Genomic DNA, 24,956 nt, shown 5'->3' with positions numbered 1-24,956 from the left:
TCTATCTATCTATCTATCTATCTATCTATCTATCTATCTATCTATCTATCTATCACATATGAGCAATCTGCAGCTTTTTAGTGGGCCAGGAAGGCCTACTATGTGCATGCCATGTAGCCTGACATGGTTTGTTTACACAGTTACTGCCCTCACATCACTCCCACCCCATTCCCAATGAAGCCACCACTGGTTTGGTAGGCTGCAGGGAACATGATCTAATATGATTTCTACTTACAACCATATCCATTTCAGTCACACACCTCCTCTCTCTAGCTAAGTAAGTGCAACAAGGTTTTCCTTAGGCCCAGTACAGATTGGCACAAAGTGCTGGCCTGTGGGCGGAGTCACAGTGGAGCGTCTGCATGCTAAAATGCTATGCCTCCGCCCCCTCATGCTATGATGCTGCACACCATTCTAGACAGGGCACGACATCATGGTGCAATGATGCAGCATCAAAAGGGTATCACAAAGCCATGCCTCCGCAATTGTGACACCCTTTAGAGGACACAAAAAGGAGCTGACTTTAAGGCAATGGGGCTCAGAAGAAGCAGAAGGTCTCCCCCCCCACTTGCTCCCTATCTTGGCCCCATCACCCTGGGGCTGGATCAGCTGAGCCAGCTCCAAGTCAATGGGGCAGCAACCTCACAAATAATCAAAACTGCGAGTTCCAAAGCCGCAAATTCAGAGTGATTACTGTATTTACATGCTGTGTCTGTATGCTCATGAACATGTGTGCCTGAATGAAAAACTATTATATTTTCATGTATATGGCTATAGCTTCCCAACCAATTCCCCTCACCTCACCCATCCCTGCTTTTTAAACCTAAAAGCAGTAGTTTTCTTCTCCATTCACAACTTGATTCAGTTGTAGATGTGCCTCCAAATGCTCAAAATGGCAAACATAATTTGTTTTTATAACATTCTTATTCAAAGGGACATATTTGTATATGAACAGACTTCTTCATGTACATGAAATGATTTATATCTTTTGGAAACTTAAAAAAAGTTTATTTGGGATAGCTTACAAGGGACTGTTAAACTGGAAAGATACTGTATCAAGATAATTTTAAACTTATAGAGAGCTCTGAGGAAAAGTGGAGACATTGTATCAGAAATAGTAGTTTTACTGTGCAGACAGACTGGAATGTCTTAGAAAACCAAGATATTTTCCCTCCCTCACTTTACCCATTTCATTTCTATTAAATAGTTGTTCCATTTTATAGTAATTGTGTTTTAGAGTACATCATCAGTGTCCAATATAAACAGCACTTTAGCAGCAATAAGTACTGAAATATTAACTGCCTTCTAGGGACCAAACATCTGAATAATTACCAAGAGTACTCAGAGGAAAATCAAGTAGAAACTAGATCTTTAAAGCAAAAATGTAGAAATAACTTCCAACACAAATTTATAACAACGCAAGTTTGTCTTAGGTCCAAAACACACTGCAGAAATAATCCAGTTTGAGACCCCTTTAACTGCTCTGGCTCAATGCTAGGGAATTCTGGAAACTATAGTTTCTGACATTTCTCTGTCAGAAACCTTTTAAAACAGAATTTCAAACAAACCACAGTTTTCCAAGTTGTCAAAAAATGGTGTTTTGGGGTGTATTGTTGACATTATTGTCATCGTCATTATCTTGCCTTTCTCCCAATATAGGGACTCAAGGCGACTGATGGAAAATTTAAAATCATATAAATTAAAAAGAATACAAACATATTGATAAGTATAAATATTAATATTTATAAAAAAAATCAAACAATGGCACAGTACAGACTGCCGAAAAACGGCAGCCTGCCGGCACCTGTTTTTACTCCAGAGGATGGCGCAGCCCCCAAAGCCACCACAGGTTCTTTTTCCACTGGCATAATTACATTGTGAGTGCACCAATGGCACACTCATGATGTAATTGATGCAGCACGATGTGCGGACGCTATGCATCCATTACATCATAATGGCGGCACCCACGTACATGGGGCTCCATCATTATAGCATCGCCAGTATGTGGTAGGGTTAGGGACCTTGCAATTGCCGTGTGGTCCCTAACCCTAGTTGCACTGCTGCCACACTACAAAGGCCCCATCTGTCCCGGGCCAATGTATATTAATTGGGAAAGAGTGATAGAGCTGGGTATCATCAGCATACTGGTAACACCTGACTCCAACCCCCCAGAAAAGTGATGGATTAGTTAGCCCCCTGAGCTTTCGATCTTCCTGTTCCCTTTTGTGTGTATCTGTTCTGGTAGTCAAGGTCTGCTGTCCCAGCCCATGATTTCCTCTGCCCCATCTCGAATTCGCCCCTTTTCACTCGCTGCCCCTCACTCCTGGAACCTTCTTCCCCTGCGAGCAAGAGCCATCACTTCTTTAACCAGCTTCAAAACGGAGTTGAAGACCATCCTATTCAGAGAAACGTTCCCAGGCATTGCATAATTGTCACTTGCTATTTGATGTTCCTTTGTTGCCTGTTTTATTGAATCATTTCCTGTATTGCTATGTCCTCCCTCCAGTCCATCTCTCCTGATCCAGGCCTCGGAGGTAGAGAAGAACTGTTGGCCCTCATCCCCTTCCCCTTCTCCTTTTGTCTTTTTAGATTGTAAGCCTTAGGGCAGGGAACCATCCAATTAAAAAAATTGTATGTATAGCACTGTGTAAATTTACAGCGCTCTATAAATAAAGGTTAATAATAATAATAATAGAAAACCTCTCTCAGTGATTTCATATAGATGTTAAAAAGCACAGTGGGCAAGACTGAACCCTGAGGGTCCCACCAAGTCAGTGGCCAAGGAGTTGGGCAGAAATCCTCCAGCACTACCTTCTGAGAACACCCCTCCACGAAAGAATGGAGCAACTGTAGAACTGTGCCTCCAAGCCCTGTCCTAGAGATACCATAGGAGTTTACCACACAGGAGGCTAAGTATCCAAATCCCATGCAGAAACGGGATTTAAGTCCTGAAAAAATCCTGCAAAAGCGGGATCATTTTCAGACACATTGAGGGCATTGAGCATTAATCTGACATTAACCCAGACAGAAAGTGGACAAAATTGGCTGCTTTTTACTTTCAGGAAAATCCCAAAAGTAAAAAGTGGCCAATGTTGTCCACTTTCTGTGTGCGTTAATGCTCAGTGCGCCAGACGTCATCTGAAAAAGATCCCGCTTTTGTGGGATTTTCCCAATTTAAATCCCATTTCTGCACAGGATAAACTCCATGTGATAAACTCCTTGGTCAATGTTACTGAAAGCTGCTGAGAGGTCCAGCAGAACCAACAGGGACATACTCCGCCTGTCCAAACAGTTGTGTCCTGTCCCTGCATAGTTCATGCACCAAGGCTACCAAAGTTGTCCCTGTCCCTTAACCAGGTCTAAAACCAGACTAAAATGTGTAAAACAAACAAAAGTTTCCCAGATGGAAATAAAAGCTTCTGAATTCCACCTTTGGCATGCAAAATAACATCAGAAGAAAGCATTGCTTCTTCTGGATTATTGATACTAGAATGTTATGGTCTCTGTATATCTAAGCTTGGACAATTAGTAATTATGGTTTGTTTTACCTAATGACTTGTGAAGAGAGAAGCTTGGCAAGCCTGGCTAGAACCTGCCAATCATGACATGCGATGAAGGGGGCCCCCAAGCAAGAGGCTACAAACTAGAGGCTTATGTGAAAAAGAGCTAGGGCAGTCAGAGTCAGGCTGAAGATCTGAATACAGTTTTGGGAGCTGGGAAGGTGGAAAGAGTGCAGAGATTTCATGTTTATTGGTTATTTAATATTTACTGTTTTTATTTTCTACAACTGTGTCTGATTGTTTACAATTAAGAACTGAACGAGTCACATTTTCATACAGTGAACCCATGGATCAACACAACTACTTTCCAGCACAGTGGTCACCCTGAGGCCTGAGTACCAAACCCAGGGAGGATTCATAAGCATAAAAACAGAGCCCAAGGATTAGAATTGGGGGGCCAACCTGGAGAAGGGTTCCATCACACCACTGTTACCTCAACTGACTACAAACAAGCAGGAAGATCTGGTTCTAGGTGCTTTTTCAAACCATAGTTTATATTAACTTGTTTATCACTACATATGTACCTGTCAGCTTTGAATAATCAAGGTAGCTTTTCAGTCTCAATGACTGGAAAAAACCAGGTATCTCCGCATACACAATTTCTGTAGACATGATTTAGCTCAGCACACTAATTCATGTTTTCAAGATTCATGGGTTAAGAAAGCCATTGTGTCTGGGTTAAGAAAAGAATAGGATTAGCATTAATCTAGGTTAAGGGTTGTGTGTGGATGGGGTTGATTAGACTACAAATACTCAGGAAGTCATTAAGGCTAACATAAGCCTACACAAAAGCCTATTAATTTCAAAATTAGGGATCAGTATGCTGATAACATTTTTAGCAAAGGCTATTTGATTTCTAGAGCCAGCATAGTGTAGTGGCTTGAGCGTTGTTGTTATTATATTTATTTATGTATAGACTGCCTTTGCCCCATATTGGAATTTAAAGCAGCTTACAATAATTAAAAACATTGTTTTAAAAAATTAAAAAACAGAAAAAAAATTAAAACTAGGTTTAAACATATATTAAAGCACACATATACATCAGCACAGCAGTCAGCAATATACAGTGCATTGTGTAAGATGGGACTTATATGTTTACTCATCAAATGCCTGTCAGAATAGAAAAGTCTTTGTTTGTCTAAAAAGGAAAGTAGAGAGGGTCCCAGTCTAATTTTTCTAGGACAGGAGATCCAGAGCATGGGAACAGCCATGGTGAAGGCCCTTTCCCATGTTCCCACCAGAAATACCTGTGAGAATGGTGGCACAGAGAGATGGGTTTCCCCAGCAGATCTCAGAGCACAGGCTGGTTCCTAAGGGAGTATACAGTCCTTCAAATAACCTGGACCTGAGCTGTTTAGGGCTTTAATGGCACTTTGAATTGTGCCCAGAAACACAGCAGTAGCCAGTGGAGCTGCTGCAACAAGGGAATTATATTTCCCTGCAGCCAGCTGCAGAGCTCTGGACCAGCTTAAGTTTACTAAGGGGCTGTGTAGAATGCCCCAGAAGGGGTGGACTGCAGTCGCCTCCATGTTCTCCAGATTGGGGCCACAGCAACTGCACACTGCAGCCCTGATCTGGCCTTTCCAAGGTGTGATAGCTGCAGCTTTAAGGCACTCCTTTGGCACTGTGTCATCTGGAGGTAGTGCCAGAGGAACAACGTTATGCCACGTACTGTGTGGAGTGACACACAGCATCACACTGCCCAGGGGCGGAGTCGGGGTGTATGTCATGTGGATGCCTCAACGCGACTCTGCCCCCAAGCAAGACCCTAACACTCCTCAAAGGCAGCCCCACATAAACACATTACAGTAATCCAACTGGGATGTAACTAAGGCATTTGTCACCATGGCCATATCCGATGTCTCAGGAAATGGGTGCAGCTGGTGCATAAGCTTTAATTGTGCAAATGCGCTCCTAGCCATTGCTGAAACCTGGGCTTCCAGGCTCAGAGGTGAATCCAAGAGCACACTCAAGTTATAAATCTGCACCTTCAGGGTGAGCGTAATTCCATTCAGGGACCACTGACTTACATGGATGCATGGGACGTATGCCTTAACTATTTTGATGTGTGATCCACCAAAGACCAGCAAGTTGTAACATATTGACTTTTAGTGATTATTTTAAAATCATATTTACTTTTTAAATTTACTTTGAATAAGAAAAATTACAAACTCAAATATTACTTTGAAATTGTATTTATTTATTTTATTTCTATTGCGCCTTTCTCCCAAAAAGGGACCCAAGGCAGCAATTATAATAGTAGTTAACTATCTTAGGCATGGGACAGATGGTCCCAAAGTGCCATGCTGCCACTGATACCAGGGTTAGGGACCCCCCCACCAACCACACGGTCCCTAACCCTAGCATGGCATGACGGTGGCCTTATGGTGGCGTCCCATCCACATGGGTGCCGCCATTGTGATGTAAGCACAGAGAAATGTAAGGTACTGCACTTAGGGTGGAAAAATAAAATGCACAGATATAGGATGGGGGACACCTGGCTGAATGAGACTACATGTGAAAGGGACCTAGGAGTCCATGTAGACCACAAGTAGAACATGAGTCAACAATGTGATGCGTCAGCTAAAAAGGCCAATGCGATTTTAGGCTGCATCAATAAAAGTATTGTGTCTAGATCAAGAGAAGTAATAGTGCCACTCTATTCTGCTCTGGTCAGGCTCCACCTGGAATATTGTGTCCAGTTTGGGGCACCACAATTCAAAAAGGACATTGAGAAATTAGAGCATGTCCAAAGGAGGGCAACTAAAATGGTGAAGGGTCTGGAAACCATGTCCTGTGAGGAATGACTTAGGGAGCTTGGGATGTTTATCCAGGAGAAGAGAAGGTTAAGAGGTGATATGATAGCCTTGCTTAAATATTTGAAGGGATGTCATATTGAGGAGCAAGCTTGTTTTCTGCTGCTCCAGAGAACAGAACCCGGAACAATGGATGCAAGCTACAGGAAAAGAGATTCCACCTCAACATTAGTAAGGGCTGTTCGACAGTGGAACGCACTCCCTTGGAGGGTGATAGAGTCTCCTTCCTTGGAGGTCTTTAAACAGAGGCTGGATGGCCATCTGTTGGGGATGCTTTGATTGAGAGTTCCTGCATGGCAGGGGGATGGCCCTTGTGGTCTCTTCCAACTCTACAATTCTATGATTCTATGATAAAGCCTTCATGCTTAATCAAGTATCAGGTAGGATATGTAATACATCCCCAAGGGGAAAATTTCAGCATCTTTAAGGCAACTGTTTCATTTCCCTACCAATCTCACAAAGAAGTTTCCCGATGTTTAACCTTTGTCAGGTCTTTTAACCTCAATGAGAGAATCCAACAATCACAGAATTGTTCAAAAAAATTTATTCTGCAACAAATGCAAGGATGTGTATATGCATTAAAAACATCCTTTCTCAGCATGGTACCCTAAAGATCTGTTGGATCCTATGATCGTCTGGCTGGGGATGATAGGAACTACAGTTCAACACTCTGAAGGGTATAGCATGGGAAAATGCTGAATGAGAAACAGAAAAGATTAAGAATTAAGGAAGGAATGATAACAATAAAGCGTGATATTTTATTGAGAACCACTGTTAATAAGATAATTTTTTAATTCTAACAAATATGTCAGTCTAACAAATATATTAGCAAATTTTCTGCAGCACACTTTACGAAAATAAACTATTAGCGCTGAAAACTTTGCAAAAACAACTGTTTGGATGCTGGATTTGTGCAGAGCAGGAAACGGCTTTTACAATTAGAAGGACTGCAACATTAGCACATTAGCAAATATTAAATTACATGTTCAGAAACTTGATTCAGATCAGAAATCCAGACAACTCTGCCACCGGCATCATTCAAAACTTTCCAAGTTAAAATGTGCCCAAAATGTTCCAAGCCCCCCTGGTAACTCTATAGGAAGCCAATACAGTATATTCAGTTACTTCCCTGCCATTAGCAACAAAGTAACAAAGCAAAAAGCAGTAAGAAAATGAGGTTTTGCAAGGGGAACAACCCATGAAACTGATCTCTGAAGATAAGACAACAGTGTAAGTTCAGCATGATGTGTATCTGGCTCCATGCGCTGTTATGGGACAGGGGATCACCCACTGTAATCCTGTGGAAATATTTTACTACTGGCTGCAATCGTAGCTTGGCTTGAATTACCCAAATCATCTACTATATCTTTTGCACTATTATCAGACAAGGAACTAAATGGCACATGCATCAGGTGGAGGTGGATGTGTGGTGTGATAAACCCCAGCATGTACCAACCATTGCAAAAACAATTCAAGAAAGCTCCCAGCTTGTGCAAAAGACAATGGAATACAGCATTCTGTTTAATAACCACACTGCACACACCACTCAGTGTCTGGGGGAAAACTTGCCTACTGAACTAGTGCAAGTTCTCCAACTTATCCGCATCAGATGGGGGATGGAGCACACTTTACCAGTTTGGCTTGATCTTAGTTGACACCACATGAAGAAAAAGGAAGGCAAGACAAGGGAAAAGTGGAGGGAAGGCATTGCCTTGGGAAGGAAGACAAGAATGACTTCAAGTCTGATCAGTAGCATTCTCATCGCAGACCTACAAGCTTCATTTATATACCACTTCATACCACCTAAGCAGTGTCTAAGCGGTTTACAACTTTAAGCTAATTTGCCCCCAACAATCTGGGTATTCATTTTAGTGACCTCGGAAGGATGCAACCCTGAGTCAAGCTTGAGCCCTTTTTCTGGTCTTGAACTCAAAACCTTGTGGTTTTGAATGAGTGGCTACAGTACAAGCATTTAACCACTGTGCCACCAGGGTTCCTATGCCCAGAAAACTTAATGTGCAAAGAGATCTTGCAGCTAACTGAAAGACGGAAGTTGGTAGTGTGAGCTTTTGTAGACCTGAGCCTACTTCCTCGGACGCATGTGGTAGAGTAAAGCCAAGGTTAGTAGATGACCATGAGTATTGGGATGTAGTGTGGGAGCCTAAAAGAAGATGTGATGAACTGACCAAGCGAGTCCCCATGAAGATGGGGAGTTAGCTAGTGTTATACTGTGTATAGTGTGCCAGGAAACCATTGTCTCTGTTCAACCCACTGCTTATGGTTGATCTACTCCAGTTCTGCTGTTTCTCTTTCCAATCTTGGTCATCTTTTTGTTTCAAGAACTGCTGTTCTGATTGCAACTGTGGAAGTAGGCTCCAGTCTAGGAAAACTCCTGCTACCAATTTCTTTCTTTCAGTTATCCTCAAAGGTGCTGCAAGATCCCTTTGCTGCCATTCTGAATGCATCTGAGAAAACAGACTTTAGTCTACGAAAACTCATGTTGCCAACTTCTTTCTTTCAGTTAGCCTCATAGGTGCTACAACATCTCCCTACATACCGTTCTGACTGCTGTTAGTCTTCCAGACTAACACAGCTCTGGCTACATCCTCACTCCAGTAATCATCTAGTTTGATACGGCTTACTGCCCTGGCTCCAAGCTATGGAATTTTGGGAACTGTCGTGGTAACACCTGAGCTCTACCATCTCACTTTATCAGCTGCTTGTCAAACATCCCAGGCTGCATCTGCACTGTAGTACTGATGCAGTGTGACGCCACTTTAACTGCTATGCCTCGATGCTATGGTATTCTGGGATTTGCGGTTTTGTGAGACATTTACTTAGCCTTCTGTCAGAGAGCTCTGGTGCCACAACAAATGACAGTCCCCAGAATGCCGTAGCATGGAGCCGTGGGAGTTGAAGCGGTGTCAAATCAGATTATTCCTGTGGTGAGGATGCAGTCTAATGTCTCTGAATTCTAAAGAAAACTTGGGAGAGAGACACTGAAGGGAGGCAGTACTAAGGATGCTGCCTAAGAAGCAGGACTTGTAAGGGATGGAGGAGGAGGGAAACAGGACCAAGTCTGAGGAAGTTTTGCTTGGAAAGAGCTCAACTGTGTAAATTCAAATTAAGGCAGAGAATCTTTAGACTAGGGCTGCATGCACACTGGAGAGATAACCCAGTCTGGCACTGCTTTAACTCTTTCTGGCTGAAGGCTATGGAATTCTGGGAGTTGGGCTCAAACCACTACCCCACACAAAACACCTTAAAAAGAGAGGGTTTTTTTTTTAAAAAATAAACAGATATCTATGCTTGCGATGGAATCACACAAATTCCAATCCCATCTTTTCTTCTCCAACTTCCCTCATGTCTGCCATGCTGCATAAAACACAACATCCTAACTATTTTGTCCTCTCTCTATATAAATAGGGCAGGAGAAAGAGAGAGGGATCTTGTAGCACCTTTGAAACTAACTGAACAAAAGAAATTGGTAGCATGAGCTTTTGGAGACTTCAGTCTACTTCCTCAGATGCATTTAGTGGAGTGGAAGCCAGGTATAGACAGACAGACAGACAGACAGACAGACAGACATATATATATATATATATATATATATGCGCGCGCGTGCGCTATTGGTGAGTGAGGATGTGAGGAAAAGTAGACTGAAGTTTATGTGAAAGCGCATGCTGCCAATTTCTTTCTTTCAGTCAGTCTCAAAGATGCTACACACACACACACACACATCTATCTATCTATCCATCTATCTAGCTATCTATCTGTCTGTCCCTGGTTTCAATTCCACTAAATACACTAGACTGAAGGCTAGGAAAGCTCCTGCTGCCAACTTCTTTCTTTCAGTCAGTCTCAAAGGTGCGATAGATAGACAGACAGACACACACACACATCTCTCTCTATATGTGTGTGTGTGTGTGGGGGGGGGGGGGGTCTGTCCCTGTTTTCCACTCCACTACATGCATCTGAGGTAGTAGACTTTAGTCTAGGAAAGCTCCTGTTGCCAACTTCTTTCTTTCGATTCGTCTCAAAGGTGCTCCAAGATCTCTCTAAGTACTGATTCTACAGACTAACACGGCTACATCTTTGAATCCTCTCTCTCTCTAAATCGGGACGGAGGGAGAGAGGCTGCCAGGGACGGAGGGCTTGGGAGAGGGCGGCCAGACTTGGTCCTCCTTTTCCAGGACGCGTCCTCCATTCCAGCCTCCTGTCCGGGAGGGAGCACCGTCCTCCATTCCGACCAGGATTCAAAAAAGGCACGGATTCCCGTTTGGAGGAGGAATGCTCTGGGCTTAGCTTCGCTCCCTTGTTTCCCTCCACTTTGCAGCTGGCCCCGGGGTCCCTCTGGGGTCCCAGACCTGGTCCTCCTCCCCCCCCTTTCTCCCTCCTTCCAAAGGAGTTCCAAACCGCCCTCATCCTTTAGAGCAGGGCTACAAGAAGCCTGGCTGCCCCTTGCGGGGAGCCTTGGGAGCCTGCCTTGGGGTCCTTCGGTGCCCAGCTGCCCTCCTGGTGGGCTTGGGGCTGGCATGGGGCGGGCAAAGGGGGCAGGGGAGCCAAAGCCGTGCCTTACCTCGGAGCCAGGGGAGAGGAGCCCCAAGCCTTCCTCCTCCTGCTCCTGCTCTTCCTCTTCCTCGCCAGGCAGGCAGCAGAGGCAACTTTCCTTGAAGGCTGCTGCAGCCTGGCTGCCTTCTTTACCCAGCCGCTTTGGAGAAGCCCAGCCAGCCCCACCTCCATCCAGCCCAGGCCCCCTCCTCCTCCTCCTCCTCTTCCCTCGTCCCTCCTCTCCTGCCCGCCTTCCTCCCCTTCGAGGCACTGCGAGGGAAAGGCCAGCAGGCGCCCTGCCGCCACACGGCACAAATAATCCGCTTTGGCACCGCTTTAACTGCTCCTTTGGCTCCAGGCTCTGGAATCCTGGCCCTGGTCCTTTTTGTTGTGGCGCGAGAGCTCTCTTACGTTAGTGAGACATGGCTGCATCCACACTGGAGAAATAGCCCGGTTTGGCACCACTTTAACTCTGTTGTGGCTCAAGGCGATGGAATTCTGGGAGTTGGAGTTTGTTGTGGGCCCAGAGCGGAGTGCGGCCCGAAATGTCTCACAAAGGTCCAAAGTGCACTGCAGAAATAATCCAGTTTGAGACCGCTTTAACTGCCCTGACTCAATGCCAGGCAAATGTTAGGATTTTGTGAAGTGTTTGCCAGACATTTAGCCTTCTCTGTCAGAGAGACATAAACAAATCCAAATCGATGGACCAGTTCAGCAGCAGAGTGTGGTTCACATGATGTTTGCCCCGTCACATTTCCTTGCTGTGAAATAAAATAAAATAACCCACTTGTGGATCACACTGACAAACCGTTTCCTGCGAGAGTCTCTCAAAATAACCCACTTGTAGTTCACATTGGCAATTGGTTCAATTTGAAGCATTTTCAGCAGGATTTCCCCCCCCTCTGTCCATCACTACAATCACATTTACATATTTCCATACAAGGGACGAAGGGTAGGCAGACACAGGTTGTGAATTTCCTCTTCCCCACCGGGCGACCCCTTATCATGTCATAGTAAATCGATTCCAGTCCTCATTTCATTCACACTGGCATTGAATCAATTCATGAATTCAATTCCTCAATTCAATTCTTCAAATCGATTCTGATTCGCATCTGAAAAAATCAGCATCAAAAAGACATGGGTTAAATGGGTCTAGAGCAGGGGTAGGCAACCTATGGCCCATGGGCCGGATGCGGCCCGGCAAGGCCTTGGGACCGGCCCCAGCCCGGTCCTGCCACCGATTGCCGCCGGAGCCTTTGGCCCCTTGCGTGAGGGTGTGGGGCCTTTGGCCTATCAGGAAGAGGTGGGCAAGGGGGGCAAGCGGCGGGCAAGGAGGGCAATTGTCTATAGAAGCCTCAGAAACATGCATTTATATTAACATTTTTTTAAAAATCAGCAAATTTTTTCGCATGTCCTCCATTTTCTTTAAAAAGTGTCCTCCATTTGAAAATTTTGTCCTACATTTGTCCCGGTTTATTTATTTATTTAATTTTTTTAAAATTGTTTAATTATTTATTTTTTGGCTTCGGCCCCTCCAGTTGTCTGAGGGACAGCAACCCGGCCCCCGGCTCAAAAAGGTTGCCTACCCCTGGTCTAGAGCATGGCACCTCTCTCTGAATCACTTCAGCAGTTCAATTAAAGTGTGAAGCAGGGTCATTTCAACCACTTCAAATCAATTTGCAAACCGGTTTAAAACATAGTGTGAATGAGGCCAAAACTACACTTCTCAGAATACCATAGCATTGAGCTGTGACATTTAAAGTGGTGCCAAACTGTAGTGTTTCTGGGTTTGTTTGACAAGCAGCTGATGAAAAGTATGAGAAGGTAGAACTCTGGCTTCACAATGACAGTTCCCAGGATACCATCATATGGAGCCACAGGCAGTGAAAGCGGATTATTTTTGCAGTGTAGAAATAATGCAGTTTGACACCACTTTGACTGCTATGGCTCCATCTTACAGGATCCTGGGATTTATAGTTTTGTGAGGCACCAGCAATCTCTGGCAGAGAAGGCTAAAGACCCTGTGAAATTACAAATCCCAGGGTTCCATAGGGTGGAGCTATAACACCTAAAGTGGTATCAAACTGTCTTATTTCTACAGTATAGATGCACCTTTAATCTCTCAGTGGCTACTAGACATAATGTACAGTGGTACAGGGACACAGGTCCAGGGAGCTCTAGTTTCTTCCCGAAGTAGCCACTAAGGGAGGAGTGGGGAGACAGGCGGTTTGTCAGCACCTGGCTTTGGCAACTACTTTTGGGGCAGCATCCTTCTTCCTTTCTTTTTTTGGTTTGGAGAATTAGTTCAGCAGTCATACAAGTTCAGGTTTCAAGCACAACCACCATCTCTACTCCCCAGCTGCCTCTGGGGAAATGAAAATCACAACTGGAGTCTTCACAGGGACATTTATCACAACATTTGGCCATTTTAAACATAGAAAAGAGGGACAGTTTTCTACCACAGCCTGGTAAACTGTGGGATTGGAAGGAGAGTTGGTTGCTGGAGTTTTGTTTTGTTTTTTAAATTAAAAACTATGTAACAAAATACAGTAACAATGAAAGAAAACAGCTTTGACATAGTATCATTTTTAATACCACACATTTTTAGAAGGAGAGTTGAACAACCAAGGTGCCCTCAGGAGGAGATTTTGGTGGGACACCAGAAGAGAAAGCGGAGGCAGTGTTCAAAACACATTGGCTGTTATCCTACAGGCAGAACCATAACCTACTTTTTTCAGCACAACATCATGGATACTAAGAATCTCATTATCTTTTGTCTCCCTCTTTGAAACCATCCCACTCCCTTCAAAAACCACCCTGCTTCCCTCTGCCTTCCTTGGGCACTGGGGGGGTTGAGGATAGTTTGGCTTCTAAGACACAGCACTGGAGAAAAAAATGTTAATGGACATTCCTTTCTACAGTGGAAGGCTGGGAGGTCTGCTGCAGCGAAAACAACATAGTCTTGAAACATCCTTAAAGTCTTAACAGGTTTAAAATAGCAAAAGCTCTTATGTTTTAAAACATAAAATGCAATCCACGCTGAACAATTATAACAGTTCAATGCCACTTTAATTGACAAGGCTCTGTCCTACTGAATCCTGGGATTTGTAGTATGGCAAAAATACTTATAATTCTTTAGTACTCTGGTAAAGAATTTTAAACACTGAACTGAACTAAACTACAAATCCCATGATTGTATACAGAGGGGAACTACAGCAACTGTAGTAGTATCAAAATGCTGTAACTGTGAAATTTGGATAAACACCTACAAAGAGGCCTGTGGCCTCAATGGAATGGAGACATATTGGACTGCAAAAGAGGGGTCCCTGTTGAGATGCAAATGGACTTTATATTTCTTGGTCTTTGAAAATCTCCCTATTGCCACATGGCTAGAAGGAGAAGCTTGCCTGCACAAAATATATCCTCCCCAGTATACAGTACCATCTTTACTAAGGACTGAAACAACATGCAGGCATCTGACTAACATCTCCAATTGTTTTTTCTTTTCTTTCTTTTTCCTGTTTCTTTTTCCTGTAACATCTTGCCTGATTAAGAAGCCCATGGAGCTTTGAAAACTTGCAACAAGTATATGGTGCATTTTGGTTGGCCAGTAAAGGTATTGCTGATTATTTTTGTTTGCATTTGTTAAATGGCGAACACAGCTACCCCGGAATGTTTCCTCCCTTAGATGTTTAACTTGAAATTCAGAACTGCAACTCAGCCCTGTAAATTCAGCAATAAACAAGAAGCAAAAACATTTTGTCAAATTTTGCAGCATCTAACACAATGTTCTAATGAGAAATGGGTGCCACAGAGACAGAGAAATGTTCCTTTGTTGTTATAAATTATTTTAACCTACCCTTCGTATATTGCCTGAAACAAGGCAATGTGCAAGATGTAAATTTAAAAATCCAGTTATTATAGAAAGACCATTTTTGTGGTCCCAGGTCTCCCAGATTTTGAATTTTGCTCCAAAATGCTCCCCAATATCCCCTTGGGAGCATGGGCGCAATTTCACCCCTGGAGCTATTTTGGGCCAAGAAGGGACCTTCTCTACAAGGAAGTGATCCAGATATTGACACTCTGGTCATTTCTCATTTTGTTTAAAGGCCTCTCCTGTACCTAAAATGACTCAGGATGTCACAGCAGTGTTACTATAGAAAAGGCTTTCTTCCCTTGTCATAACATTGTTTGGAAAAGGAGCATCTCATGGAATCCAGTGTAGCAAATAAGAGTATGCAGCATGCAAGACATTTGTTGGCCATAGTCAAATCATTGAATCTCTGACCTACTTCTCTCTAAAGTAAGAATTGCTATTGGAATATGCATGGAGGCCTTGAGGCCTTAGAAATATGGCTGATTTGCCTTACGATTAGGCAGTGTAGGGCAACCACCTCAAAGAATGATGACTGGTGTCACGTTGCAAAGCATGAATTATGTACTATGTCATTTTATTTTTACTGCCAGGAACAGGGAGAGGTGTTTGTGATTTTTGCTGCCTCATGTGACAAAATAATTTGGCTGGTATTGTGTACTGTGCATTTGGACATGAGTGGGGGAAATATTTGCTGTGCTGCTGTAGGCTACAAAATATCTCTGGCCAGATTTTCTTAGAAATAAAGTTGTGCCAAGGCATGACATTTCACATGTGGTATTTTAGTGTGGAAGCCTCTAGCCCAAATTCTTTCCTTGCCAACTGAACATTTTTGTTATTCCCTAACACTACCCATCCTTCACCTTGTACCCAATCTCTGACTTATACTCTTTCACCCCCAGTGATGAAAACCTAAACACATTACAGGAAAACACCAGTGAACAATTGTTGCTGTTGTTTTTGTTGTGTAGCTTCAAGTTGTTTCCAACTTATAGCAACCCTATAAGGCAAGTCTATCACAGTTTTTCTTGGCAAGATTTGATCCACACAAGTGATCAAAATGAACCAGTGGAGAGCATCTGGGTAAAAATAAATGGAGAAATAAATACAAACAAAATTGTGGTAGGAGTTTACTTCAGGCTACAAACCAAGATGAAGTGGTAGATTATGCTTTTCTGAAACATAGGGAACTTCAGTTATCATGACATCTACAGTAAGACTAGCTCTGCTCAGCGTATGATTTCTAACCAATTCTTGACATGCTTTGCAGATAATTTCCTCTTTCAAAAGATGGAGGAAACTAGTCACTGGAATCAAAGCAGTTGGGATTTTAGGAGGCGTGACCATAATTGTGGGATTGTAGTCAAACAAGTGTATAGCCAAACACAAATCTTGGATTTCAGGAAAGCTGATTTTATCAAGCTCATGAAAATACTGGGCAGAATCCCATGACTAGAGATGCTAAAGTAAAAAAGACACCCAACATGGGTGGGATTTCAAGAAGAAGGAATTGCCAAAAGCACAATCACAGATAATTCCATGGATGAAGAAACATGAGGCACATCTGAAAAAGCCAATGTGGCTGCACAGTGAATTTGAGGAGGAAGTGAAAAGGAAAAAGAGCATGTACAAAGAATGGAAGAAAAAATGAATCATCAAGGAAGAATATAGAAGTACAGCCCAAGCTTGCAAGAATAGTATAAGGAAAGCTACATCTCAAAATGAGCTGAGACTGGCTAGTCAAGAAAGAAGCAACATAAAGGTTTGGCTTTTCCCCTTCTCAAATGTATTCAAAGCAAAAGAGTGATGGACATTGTGGGAACATTGCATGCTTAGCAAGGATGGGAAAATGCTAACAGATCCCATTGAAAAGGCAGAACTGCTGAGTATCTTCTTTGCTTCAGGTGTTCCCCCCCGCCCCAAAGAGAGGCTGTGTGCTACCATGCATCAGTTAGTCCCCATTATCTCTCTAAAGTGGGGAGCAGAGGGAGAGGATGAGTCTGGGGGGGAAGGTTTGGCCCTAAGTGAGGGATGAAAACATGTGAGAAACAATGCATCTCTGGTGCTTGTGTTACTGCTTCATGTCCTTCATAAGTCAATTCTCAATTTGAAGAGCAATGTGTTCCCTCCTGAATCACTCTTCTATTTCCCAAATATGGTCATAAAAGTAATCTAATAAGAACGGTGTGGCATAGTGGTTTGAGAGTTGGACTGTGTCTCTGGAGACTCGGGTTCGATTCCCTCCTTGGCCATGGAAACCTACTGGGTGTCCATGGACAAGTCACACTCTTTCAGCCTCAGAGGAAGACAAAGGGAAACCCATTCTGAATAAATATTGCCAAGAAAACCCGATGATAGGGTCACCACAACTCAGAAATGACTTGAAGGCGCACAGTGACAAAAATAAGAACCATATCTTGATTCCTGATCATATCAAGAGATAACATAAATCATTAAAAATATGATAATGTCCAAAAAAGTGGAAGGCAGTAGTAAAAGAAGAAGAATGTACTACAGGTGGACAGACTCAGTTAAGGAAGCTACAGCTCCAGATTTGCAGGACCTGAACAGGGCTGTTGATGGCAGAGCCTTTTTGAAGGCCATAAGTTGAAGTTGGCTCAATGAAACTTAACAACAAAATAAAAAAGCTTGACAGGATATGAACCTTCTGATTAGTAATTAATTTATGGGATAATTAATGGAGAATGTGATGTGTATTTTTGTTCAACATTCTGCAGTGATTTGATCAAGGAAAGCAGCTGAGTACCTTTTCACTACCAGTTTTTCAGGCAACATCATCTGCATCAGGCTCAATTGCAGGGAAAGCCCACAGACCCCAAACACATGGTAAGAATCTGAAATGGCAAGAAAAATGAGGGCCAGAGGGCAGCATAAAATGTAGGTTCAAATTAGGGACACTGGACAAGCATGGGAAGTCCAACTGTATGCTACTTTTACATGCACAAATTTTGTCTGGCATCCAGATGCAATCAAAATGGAGAGGAGGGAGTGAGGGGAAGAATACTAGTCTAAGCTCATTTATCATATAGCCCCCCCCCCCCCCCATAAAGCTTTCATACATTGACTAATAAGTAAAATGTAGAGTTTCCAGATTCCCCCTGCTGTGGTGTGTATTATTTAGTACTCTGCTTACCGGAATGTGCAATAATGTTTGGCTTCCCATAAAAATCTGTGTATTATCAATCACTGTGCCAAGCAGTTTGGGAGGGTGGCGGGAGAGTCCAAAGGTGATGAGAACAAAGCTACAAGTCTCAGATCAGTCAATGACTGCAAATTGCTGTCACTGATAGTGATTTTAAGGCCAGAAGGGATAACTGTGACCATATAGCTATGGTAGTGGCATTTAAATGTTTCACCTTTTTCCCCCTCATCAAACCTTTTCTTATTTTTTCTTATTTTCCTTTTTTATCACTGGCTCAGGTTGATTGCATGCAATTTCCTCAAATTCAAAACTGGCCCTGGTCCTTCAAAGTGGTCCATACTGGTCCACAAGAACAACATGTAACCATGGGAAATACTGGAGTTTTGGAAGTTACTTTTATTTTTAAAATAAATCATCACTACTCAATCCCCACCACCATCCCAGTTGCTTGTTACTGTTATTCATTACTCAGATTTCCTTGCTGCTTGTTACTTTGTCCTAATTACCGGGGGGGGGGGGGGTGTCCATGTAAACAAAGAGGAAAATGGCAGTTCCCCATAAAATGCCCCCCCTTCAGCAAAATTTTCCCTGAAAAAGTATTGTTTTTCATGGAAAATATAACAATGGCTGTGTCCGCACTGCAGAAATAATCCTAAGTGATACAACTTTAGCTTCATGGGTCAATGCTATGGAATTCAGGGAATTGTAGTTTGTAGGCACCAGAGTGCTCTGACAGAGAGGCTATATGTCTCACAAAACTACAAATCACAGAATTCCCTAGCATTCAACCATGACAGTTAAAGTGGTATCAAATTGGATTATTTGTGCTTTATAGATGTCACCAGTGTTATCAATCACTATGTTATTTTGAAAAACGAACATCTCTGTGGTCTTGTTACCCACTTACCTCCTCAAGTAACTCATTTGATGACTACTTTAGTTACATATGACCCATTAAATCAAATTAATTATTCAATATATATTGTAATGAAAAATTCTCTTTTGAGCTAGTTCTGCTGAATGAATACACATTCTGTGCTGACATAAATATGAATGTAACTTCAAATAGAAAGATATTTTTTTAAAAAAGAGGATGGGATTCCCAAGGGTTTTGGTGCTATTTGAACCTCTAGAAGTGCAGGCACAGGGATCCCATTCAAGTCAGCACCAATGTGTACTTGCCAAGGTTTGCAGCACAACAGAATTAATATTGCTCTTGTTACTGTTGTTTATATAGTTCCATCAATTTATATGGCATTTTACAGATACAACAACAAAAAGATTGGGTCTGTACAATCTAAAGTGAGGGGATACATTTATACATGGGGGGCAATATTAAAATAAAACTATACAATACAGTAACAAAACAAATTATCTAGACAGAATATTAAAAAATTAACAATATAATATGAAACAACCTAGCCAAGAAATGTAATCAAATATATAGGGTTATAAAACAACATTAAACTAAAGTTCCAAATGCTTTAGAAAACAAGAAAGTTTTAAATCCAGATTTAAAGATAGCAAGGAAAGGACCAGTCTGCAAATGTACAGGGAGGTGATTCCAAAACTATGGAGCAGCAAGAGAGAAAGGGCATAACTTTGGACCCAGATGGAAGAGGAAACCCTTGGGTGAATATGAAGCCTAGAATTCCTAGAATGAAAATTCATAAACCAAAATAAGGGCTGAAAGATAGGAAGAGCTAGATTGGCTTAAGGCAGTAGTTCTCTACCTTCCTAATGCCCCAACCCTTTAATACAGTTCCTCATGTTGTGGTGACCCCCAACGGATAGAGGAGCGGTGTCTTGGTACCTAAAACCATTGGAAATATGGTCCACGACCCACAGGTTGAGAACTGGTGGTTTAAGGCTTTAAACCAGGGGTAGGCAACCTGCGGCTCGCGGGGCGGATGCAGCCCGACAAGGCCTTGGGACCGGCCCCAGCCCGGTCCTGCCGCTGATTGCCGCTGGGGCCTTTGGCCTCTCGTGTGCTGGGGCAATTGCCTATAGAAGCCTCAGAAACATGCATTTATATTAACATTTTTTAAAAAATCAGCAAATTTTTTTGTGTGTCCTCCACTTTTTTAAAAAAGTATCCACCATTTGAAAATTTGGTCCTGCATTTATTCCGGTTTATTTATTTATTTAATTTTTTTTAAAAAAAAAAATTAATTATTTATTTTTTGGCTTCGGCCCCCCAGTTGTCTGAGGGACAGCAACCCAGCCCCCGGCTCAAAACGGTTGCCTACCCCTGCTTTAAACATTAAAACAAGAAGCTTGTACTGAAATTCTGCTGTACATTTTAGGGCCTCCTGACTTTACTGATGCTGCTCCTTGTTCTTTGTGCCTGTTTATCTGCAGTGCAAACAGAAAGAGCAGTAACCTTTGTGTGCCTTATTGTCTTAATCTGGGTGACAATGTGATCTGGATTAGACCCAGACAGAAGTGAGTAGTGTATGAATGCATTGTGCGCAGTTGCAACAGTGATAGTGGGGCAGAAGTGGGAGAAGGCACAAGTAAAGGATGACGTGCACTGAGAATACTTTCCCCCCAAAACTCTTCATAACTCATAACTAGCATTATTTATGAACTTAGAATGGTATGATTCTGTGACACAATGACTATTTTGCTCATACCAGTTTGCTCACCATGAGTTTTTCTGAAAGGTTAACACTCAAAACAAAACATTAATGTCTAAACATTCCAGTCCAAAAGATGCAAGTACTACTCACATTGTACATTCTGGATTCAGCAGAATGGCAAGAAGAAAAATTTGTCAGTAGGCATTTGTGCATAGGGGTCAGGAACATTATAGATAAGATGGTATGTTCATAGATAGAGGAAATAAAATAGTATATTAGTGCTAACATGAACTGTGAACATTTATTGAATTGCTAAAAGATGTAGGATGAGACTTTGTTTTCCACATGCACATTCATAAAATTCTACTATATATACTTTAAATCATTTACTCAAATTACAATATTTGCTAATATAGCCACAATGTGGTCAAAGAATGTCACTTTCCTTGCATTTTTTTCTGAGTGCAGTTCACCATACTGTGTTTTATTTTTCCCTGATTAGAGATTCTGTACAAGATTCATCAAAGGTGTGAATATACAGCAAGCAGAAACAATATGCTAAAATTATTCTTCATATTACAGTAGAAACAGAGATGAAAGCATTCAGCCCCAGAGCCTGGTATCATTACTTTCCTTGGAAGGAGGGAACGTACATTCCTCCAGCCAGCATGATCATTGGCCCTGCTGACAAGGGAGTTGAAGCTGTAGGCCAAAAGAGTAATGTTTTGGCTCTATACAGCCCTCCAAATGTTGGATCACAGTTCCTAGCATTCTTTATCACTGGTTATGAGGGATAAAGCTGCTGGGAACTGCAACCTAGCAATTCTGTAAGGTCACGTGATTCCTGCCCCTGCAGTAGAAGTTTTCCTTTATTCCTGCTTCCTTCTATTACCCTTCTAAAATAACATTTGAAAAATATAAATAACTATCAAGTTTCCATCAATCTATTCAAAGATTTAGTCTGTTTCCTGTCTTTAATGTGCTGGATTCAGAGTACAAATGTAGTAACATGTTGGCTTTCACTTCAAGAAGGCAGGAACTCCAAGTGGAGCACTATCTGACACAGGCTTAACTGTTTAAAAACCTATATAGTGATACACTCCAAGTTAACAGGAGACATATGATGGTCTGAAGGGATAGAGTTCAGAAATATTTCCACAGTTTAAAAAATGGCTGGGTTTTTTTTACTAGTCATGTAAGGATCTTAAAGGAAATTAGAAAGAGGAGGAGAAATGAGGGGAAGGGTTTTTCCTACCTTCCCTGCTCCATCTCCTGCTTTCTTATTCATTATTTGTAACTCCACTGATTCAGAATTCAACCACATCTTGCAAGTGCCAAATGAGGATGGGACACTTTCTGTTTCCCATGCAGGGAGAGAGGGAATAGAAGCAAACATGGACTCCACATGAAGTGTCAAACAGACAAGGTCCAACCCCACCCCCCACCCCATTGGTTCTGCAACCTTGTTTTAAATGCAAACATACTGAAGCAGATGTGTTCCTGCACTTCTTTAACACAAACTTTGGTACCAGAAGCAGAGATAACATGGAAGGAATAGGGATAGGTTCCATCCTACACCACCAAAAGGAAAAAAAAAAGAGCATGTTTCAGCAAACCTTTATCTCAAAACTAGCACTATGCATATGTGAAATGACTCAGTCAGGTCTGGTAAGTCTTGCACAAGTAACAAAAACATTTCTACAGACTTGAAGTTTTCTGCCAATATAGGGATGGTTTTCACTTTCACCTGCTTCCACTTATGATTTCCATTTTGGTGATCAAAATTATGAATTATGCTTTTTCAACCAGCTGAATGGTGCTAGTGAGGCATGTTTGTCTTCTCTCTCTTTCTCTTTCTGTTTTGGTGTTCAGAGATGCTCAGTGATTCTGGCAGCAGCTGCTGTTTATCTTACTTGTTGTAGGCATGCAGTAGAATTAGCTACAGCAGAATTTTCTTTTCAGATCAAACTTTATTGTATTGTTTACTGCAGACACACTGTTGGCTGACACTGAAGGTCTGGGTTTCTCCAGCTGCCCTTCACCATTCATCCAGTGCTGATACTACTAAAAGCTTCTAGCTAGACAGAGGATAAGGAAAAAAGTGGGGAATCTGGATGGGAATTAAATAAAGCCTTTGTAAAAAGGAGCCTTATGTCAGACTTTGTTAATTGTGGTATGACTGTATTGTATGTGTGTTTGAAATTACTTTTAAAAACCCTGTGAGTTGCTAAGTCAGAGTCTCCTAAACATTTCCTCCAGTGGCACTTTTGCAAATGTGTCTGTTGAAAGTTTTTTGCCTCCAGACTATTAAAATGGGACTCACTATTAAAATGTGCTGAATGTCCTTCAAGCCCTTCATTCCAATGCCCCCCCCCCCCCCCCCCCCCCCCCGCAATTTCTGACCTCCTCCTCCTCGTTTTATATCCATTGTATGTATGTGCCATCAAATTGCTTGCCAACTTATGGTGACCCCATGAATTTCATAGGATTTTCTTAAGCAAAGATTACAGTCAGTCCTCCATATCTGTGGGTTCTGCATATCCATAGCCACAGATTCAACAATCCACAGCTTGATTTTTTTTTAAGAATCCAAAAAGCAAACTTTGATTTTGCCATTTTGTATAAGGGACACCATTTTACTAGGCTATTGTATATAATGGGACTTGAGCATCCATGGATCTTGGTATCCACGGGGGTAGGGGGGTTGGTCTTGAAACCAAACTTCAGAGGATACCAAGGGCTCACTGTATTTAGAGATGGTTTTGCAGTTCCTTCTTTTGAAATAGACTAGAGCCTGCATTACTTTTGAAATAGAGCCTGCTGCCACTATATCCTTTACTCCTTTTTTATTTTCCTCTGTTATTTCTACTTCCTTCTTTTCTGGAGGAATACCATTTTTTGTTCACTATTTTCTAAAGGTACAAATAACAAGTTATCCAATAGCAGACACTAGCTTGGGTCTAGTTCTTTTTCCTGCACTTGTACTTAACACACTTCAGTGCATGTGCAGATAGACAGAAAGATGCATCAGAGTGCTGTTTTCTGGAATATAAATGCTTATTCTCCTTCTACCCTGAAAGTAACAATCTCTGCTTTGGAAACTGAACATGCTGCAACTTTCATGGAGCTTCATTGTGCACACATTTGCGAGCTCTCTTAATAAAAAGAGTCTAGCATTTCACATGTGAGCACTTTAAATGGAGAACCAAAACCAATATTAAAGCAACACTTATGTGACCTAATTTTCAAAGTGCCAACAGCTCTATCTGTAGCTGAACTGATTAGTAATCTACACAATTTATCCAGATCCTGGCAGGGAGATCAGAGACTCTGGGAAATCAGACTGAAGTGTGCATGATGTGCAAGTTGCAAGGAGGCTGTTAAAAACTTGATTTACTCACATTTATAATTAAACCTTGATGCCATGTTCTTCTTGCTCTGTTTCTCCAGTAAAATGTATGATTTTAAAAGACCTGTAGCATCATTTGTGAATGTCTTTCTCTATCTATGCTGTGCAGTACAGCCTGTACTTTCTCATAATTTTCATATTCACTTCTTCCTAACACTGTTTTGCCCCTGTTAATGTCAATTGTAGCCATTCTTCTCATTTTTATCTCTTCAAATTAGTACTCGGTATTTTTTTTAATATCCAGTAATTCTTTTAAAATGGCTCCCTTTGGAGTAGCCTGGGATATAAGTGAGAGGACCAAGGCAGGGCAAGAGCAAAACATAATGAATATAGGGCAGAGCCGGCCAGAATTAGCCTGCCCAAATACAAAGGATGGTTGACAATTTCTGTTTTGTACAAGACTGATCCAAGGAATTCTTAGGGTGCAATGCTGGGGTTACATTAGCTGAGGGGCAAAATAATGGGGTAGAAGCCCTGCTATGTTTATGGGATGCCACACGTCAGCGATATAAAAATACAAAAGCAAATAACCCCCACCTAATTATATTTCTGCTGGGGGTCTAGTCCAGTGGTTCTCAATCTTCCTAATGCCGTGACCATTTAATACATTTCCTCATGTTGTGGTGACCCCCAACGGATAGAGGACTGGTGTCTCAGTTCTTAAGACCATCAGTAATATGTGTTTTCCAATGGTCTTTGGTGACCCCTGTGGGTTGTTCGACCCCCAAAGGGGTTGCAACCCACAGGTTGAGAACCACTGGTCTAGTCCAAAGATTCATTGACAAAAAAGCTTAAATGAAACAGAGTTGTATGTAGGATATGGCCTGGAAAGGAAAGGACTGCAAATCTTAAACATTTTTAGTTCATGGCCATGCCCACTTCCACACTAGATCTAGACTGGCAGCAAAAAAAATGTTGCTGCATTGGCATTACTGGGGATATTTTTTTTAAAGAAGAAGAAGTAGTAGAGGAGGAGGAGGAGGAGGAGGAGGAGGAGGAGG

At 42.1% G+C, this 24,956-nt stretch overlaps 1 protein-coding gene across 3 annotated transcripts in view; it reads right to left on the bottom strand.

Annotated features, from left to right (window-relative positions):
* Positions 1-21,921, bottom strand: part of TSPAN18 (tetraspanin 18) — a 249,505-nt gene extending 227,584 nt beyond the window's left edge. For all 3 annotated transcript variants that reach the window (XM_042477706.1, XM_042477721.1, XM_042477713.1), the window contains exons 1-4: positions 21,802-21,921; positions 20,697-20,706; positions 17,569-17,656; positions 10,956-12,039 (exon numbers count right to left, since the gene is read on the bottom strand). The gene's annotated coding sequence lies outside the window, so the exon portion shown is untranslated. The remainder of the gene's footprint in view (positions 1-10,955; positions 12,040-17,568; positions 17,657-20,696; positions 20,707-21,801) is intronic.
* Positions 21,922-24,956: the final 3,035 nt, after the last annotated feature.

Source organism: Sceloporus undulatus, chromosome 1, assembly GCF_019175285.1.
Source record: "Sceloporus undulatus isolate JIND9_A2432 ecotype Alabama chromosome 1, SceUnd_v1.1, whole genome shotgun sequence".
NCBI classification, from domain to species: domain Eukaryota; kingdom Metazoa; phylum Chordata; class Lepidosauria; order Squamata; family Phrynosomatidae; genus Sceloporus; species Sceloporus undulatus.
The sequence above is the reverse complement of the archived record's forward strand: the minus strand, read 5'-3'. Positions and strand labels throughout refer to the sequence as shown.